Raw genomic sequence first — 6,000 nt, 5'->3', positions numbered from 1 at the left:
AAAGATGTCTACAACATGAAGGACGAATACTGGAGTCTGCGTTACTACTGTCAACATTTCCTGTTACTAAATATATGGGAGATGAATTTCGGAATCAATTTTTATCTTTACTGCATAGGAGGCGGTAGAAAATATAGAAGTGACGTTAAACAAAGACTGGAAAATATATTTTTGTGTTCTAAAAAGTGAAAAGCAAGAGGAAAAACAGTGAGACACAGTAACTTCTATGTTCTTTTGGTAATGACAGTATACCATACAATAAAAAGAGCCAAGTTGATGTACGCGAAAAGGCCGAACACGCCACCATGCGGTAGACTCCCGGACAGTCTCTTTCGTCTTATATTTACACTACCAGTGTCTCATCGGGTGATCAACGAGACCGGTCCACTGCGTCCGGAGTGCACCGTGCTGCAACCTAAATGTGCGGAACAGGACTGCGCATGCGCCACAGGAAACCGACCTGGTTAATGCGATTTGATCTGCTCACACTAAAGTTGATTCGGAATAAGCCGATGTGGAATTGCTGAATCGGATTTCAATACGCTTTAAGAACCGTACTCGTTAGTTCGGATTCAATTCGCATCAAGGTGGCTCTAGTGTGAACACACTCGAATCAAGGCGTTAATGCGCATTCAATTCAGTTTAAAACGCTAGTGTGAACACGGCAAAAGACGACTCTCCTTAATCAGGAAAAGACTGTTGAAACCTTTTGAAGCCGGTTTAGGCAAATCCAAAGCGAGCATAGTGACAACATTTTGGGGGAGTAAAAATTGTCTTATCGTGATAGGTAAGGTGTTTACTTCACATAAAACAGAGGTATGCACAAGAATAGTTCCTCCAAAACAAGATATGACATTGGTAACGAGAATATCCTGTCAACTGCTCCTAACTTGTAAAAATAATTTCGTTCTTCACTTGCCTCCAAAGTGAAGGACCGAGTTACCACAAAGCAAATCTGGTCGCCTAGGTTAAAAGTGGTGAACTACAACAACTGCTCTTGGGCTTTTCTCGTCGTGATTTAATTCAGTAATCATGTTATTACTTTATTCCTCACGATAAGATAGCATTTTTACTTTGGCCCCAAAAGGTTGTCACGAAAGACAGCTTTTTAGATTGAGCTCGAATCCGCCTAAACCGGGCGGCCCGGGTTCGAAACCCGACATTCGTTATCCGTGATTTTTTTGTCGCTGCGACCTGCGATTATAATCGCTGATATATGCGACAAGAGCATCACTATCCTTGGGTTGACCGCTGGTTACTCGGTAGCAGCTATGCCGGTCCATGAGATCACCAGTTCTTGTTACCAGGCACCTGTAATTACCACCGCAAAAAGGGATATTTAAATATTGCTCGTTTACGATGAGCGACTTGTCATATTGCTCGTTGAAGATGAGCGACTTTTCAAATTGCTCGTTTGAGGGGTGCTTAATTTCAAACTCGTCATATTGTCCCTTTAACGAACAGGACAGTTTTTTTATTGATGGATCAGAGTCGGGAGACTACCGTCTTTTCACAGGGTCGATGCAGTGCATTCGATTTGGCTAATCCTGTGAAATGACAGTGCTACCGGAAACCACTGCAGTTACCGCCGTCATGTCATCCCTCCTACATGAAAACGTAATGAATGAGATACCACGGCGTAAATACTGTGAAGACGCTATTTAGCGGGATTTGGTTCGTCTATTCACATAGGGCGCCCAACCGGCTAAATAGTGTCATACCAACACGTGGTCGCTCTCCAATCTCCTTCGCTCCTAATGGCTGGCGGGCATTTGAATTTTTCGAAATTACATGTACTATATACCGGTAAATGCATTTGGTTCGAAGTACTTACCCGTTGGATTGCGCACTGTGACAAAATGCTTCACCTTTTCAGAGCTACATGTATATGAAGTATCATTTTGTTGGTCTTGTTTAAGTTTTTCCACTTGATTGTCTCGTTGGTAAAATATTCAGTCCGGCTTCTTATCATTCGACTTATATTTCCCTTGATCCCGCGTGGTGCATCGTATGGCCATGTGGCCAATCTCTCAGTGATAGACTCCTTGGGCAGCCCACCGCGTCATCCTTATTTGGTCTCCTTAGGGTGAAGGACGAGGCCGGTCCACTGCGTCCCGAGTGTACTCGGTGTCTCAGAGTGGGCAGTTCTGGAGCACATGCTCTGGAGAAGTCCGGCCAGACCATGCTGTCAACATCAGAATTGAACTGAATACAGAGCAACATGATTATACTATTTCAACATGATTAGCCCGGTAGAGTGGCACCTGCACAAAAGACCTATTTTACCTGTCATCTGAAGCAGACATGTAACGCATGCACCTTGACACTGTATTGACATCACTGTTACCTGCAGCTGTGGAGTTGGCCACAGTCAAACTCGTCATATGTATTTGATAAAGTTTGTATGAAACTAAATCTCGGCAAGTTGACACATGGACATCATGTTTATTATAAAAGCTATAGATGTACACGTATGTATCTAAATTACAAGTATTTACAGATATTTGACACGACACCATTTGTAAAACATAGCAAATCTAAAATGTATGCTACAGGGTTCCTCCCTCCAAAGGGGCAGACAGGAGGTATCTCTTCCCCTCAAAAAGCCCAAAGATGGAAATATGGATTTTGACCAAGAAATTAAACTGGACTACAAATTTCACCACTCCTGTCCACCCTTGAATCTATTTCTGGAAGAAACACTGTAACCATAGCAACCAAACTAGGTTTCTCTACAATGTAAGTACAGTACAATCATTTCTACGTTTAGAAAAATGCAGAAATTACCAAAGATCCTCCAAGCACCTATTGAGATACGTGCACATTCATTGTGCGCCAATCAACTGGTGGAGGTTTTCAACCTGCACCTAGCACATGGCACTAACATCAACTACAGCTACCATTGACCAAGCAAGAGGGGCAAACCAAAATGGGTCGGATTCCTTGTCGATTTGGAACATTCTGAAGAGAATGGAGAGAAAGACAAGCAATGATAGACCGACTCGTGTGGATACTGTTGTAAAGCTTCGTCCTCCACATTCTTAATGCATCAGCCCAAACAGCCCACCTCCACCTCGTGCAACGAAACTTGGTATAATGAATTGGTAACAAACCAGTTTTGCCTGGACTGTCAGAAGATGCACATGATAATGAGTACATTACCACCGAGCAAACAGTTCTTCTTGAACTTATCCGGTCATGTTTCGGAAATAAGTTAACCTTGGACATCCCCACAACATTAAATTGTTGAGACATCGGAATCAGGCAACACTAAATGTCTCCCCGCAACAACAAAAGTCAGTCTCTAACTTGATTGTGATCAATTGAACTCAGTCTCTCAGAGCAGATCAAGAGGGAGGACACACTCTTTCAGCTGTTTGTAACAGAGGAAAAACATCAAGGTCCAACCGGGCATTGAACCCGGGACCTCTCGCTTATAAGGCCATCACTCTACCGCTAAAGGGAATTTCCCTCTAGCCTGGGCTAGTAGGAATGATGCCACCACTACATACTCCCCCTGTTCTGGAAAGTTGTGTCCTCACAACCGGGTTCTTCCGTGATACAAAGGGTTAATTCATTTTCCAAAGACACACCAACATCTAAACAAATTATAAGTACCCTTTTACCACGTTGGGCGCCAAATGTAACAGAGGAAAAACATCAAGGTCCAACCGGAGATTGAACCCTCCTCTCCCTCATGAATGCTAGTTTGTTGGTGGGATATACTGTAAATCAAGCGAGGTCAATGACAGGCAGCCCTCGACGAAGTCAGCCATGTGGCCAAGTAGATCACAATCGATCTGGCGACACACCAGCTTCACCTGCTTCGACTTGCCATTGCCCTGCATCGCCTTCAAAAGCTTCGCAATGATCAGCTCGTTTTCAAACTGCATTGTGTCGAATTTGACGCGGCTGTCTTTGAGGCTGTACTTGTCAGGTTGGTGCGTGAAGAAGCTGTTCAGGTCAAGCGAGACTTCATCAAAGTTCTTCCGTAACAGAATCTCTGCAAGTGCGTTTGTACCTTCATGGTGTATCGGAGCGCCCTCATTCTGACCGGCGAGTGAGATGGCGCGGAGATACTTATGGTTGATGATGTTTTGTTTGAGTTCAGGGAGGGAGGGCATCGCGATGCAGGAAGCAGCCATTTAGTTCCAGTTTCTCCAATATCGATATGGAGTTGTTCTGGAGGAAGACGGTGAACCAAGAAATCAGCAGGTTCAGGTTCTCGTAGGATGTGATGCTCTCCTTGATGATTGGGTAATCTTGGAAATACGATGACGTCTTATCAAAATAGACATGCACCCCGAGTGATTTAAGATCACCAAGCACATTTAGGAACAACCCTGATACGACTTCAACACCTTGTAAACTCATCATATCAACATCAAACCGATTATAAGACCCCCTTTAGGAGGGGCTCTTAAGATACACGTGTGTGCGGGAGTAGATAATGTAAATGAATGATGAGAAATAAAGAGAGATTGTATATCCTACAAACAATTTTTTTTGGTATTTTTCTGAATTAACTCCGTTGAGTTTACCGATTTCTCCGCGATCTCCGGCGGTGGTGGTTGCTATCCCATTCGTTGAAATTAATTTAAATTAATTCAAATCTTCATGGTAATTCGCTACATCATATGCCTAAGAAATTGGCCAATTATATTAATATTTTTATCAGAGAAATATCCGTCCTAAATAATGACAGAAAAGGGTGGTTTATTTCAATTTTGTGTCGACATGATCGAGGTCACGTGACATAAAAACAAAACAATCGCACACACCCGTCCAAAAAAGGCACTTTAAGAAAAACAAATACGTTTTTCCAGCTTAAAACCACACTGACGACTAAGTTATATTGGTCTTCTGCCCAAATCTGAAGTATCAAATTGAATCACAAACTAGAACTAGCTCTATTTAGCTATAGTTGCGTGAAAAATTCGGGTGAGCGACAAGGGTGAGCGACGTACATTCTGTACCCTAGCGGCCAATAATTAAACTACTTTCAGCCGTCTGCTCCGGTCTCGTTAGGGAGTTTTTCCCAAATGTACGCGATGATGACGTGCCCCATTAACAGGACGTAACATCTATTTTAAAATGCGTTTCGAAAGTGAATGCATGAGGACAACCCATTTGTGTCGTATATCACTGGAAACGCCCGATTCCCGTGAATAAGGACAATCACAATGTATTACATTACCAAAACAAAAATGTGTCGGAAGGAACTATATGGATGGTCCCATCGCACCCCCCCCCTCCAGCAGTATGACACAGAAGGGCTAGTTGACTGTCCACCGGGGGGGGGGGGGGTTTGGGGGGAGCTTCCCCCCAACGCACTGGTAAAAACCTATGTCGACGGAGGGGGGTTTGGGGGGGTGTCCCCCCATTGTAACAGCTGTAGTTGTTAGAGCTTGCATTTAACATATGCTCGTAGGGGGGTTCGGGGGAGCTCCCCCGACCTAAAGGGGGGCTCACTAAGTCCTTGACTTTACATATTAGGAACTACGGTTAGGGGAGGGGGGGGGGGCGCGCATGAATAAAAAAAAGCTCCCTAATGAGACCTTAGAGTCAATCGATCAATTTTTTTGAAAGTCTCCGGCAGGGTCAAAAGAAATAGTTGTTGGCGCCGATGATATCAGCAATATGGCGGATTTCCACCCCACCCGTAAGATTTGCTCTCGTCACGTCATGAGCACGTTGAGGTGGCACTGAGATGCCATTACCACCGGCAGATAGATGCGAAAACATGGGGTCATCTCGATTATTTCTCGGCTCATAAAATCGCCAAAGATCCGTCTGCACTTGGACACTAAGACCAGGGCGTCAAAGTAAATAGTATTTGGAACAGGTTGGACCCATTTATGAAGATGGAAACGACCTGCGTCCTAAGAACAACATTTCTCGGGGGGGGGGGACAAAACAGACCCCCATAACCATCTAGGCAAGAGTGGTTTTCAATATCATTCGCCTTTCGATATGACGAAGGAGTATAAAAAGACTGAA

The sequence above is a fragment of the Lineus longissimus genome, chromosome 9, assembly GCF_910592395.1.
Source record: "Lineus longissimus chromosome 9, tnLinLong1.2, whole genome shotgun sequence".
In the NCBI taxonomy this organism is placed as follows: domain Eukaryota; kingdom Metazoa; phylum Nemertea; class Pilidiophora; order Heteronemertea; family Lineidae; genus Lineus; species Lineus longissimus.
Note: the sequence above shows the minus strand (reverse complement) of the source record.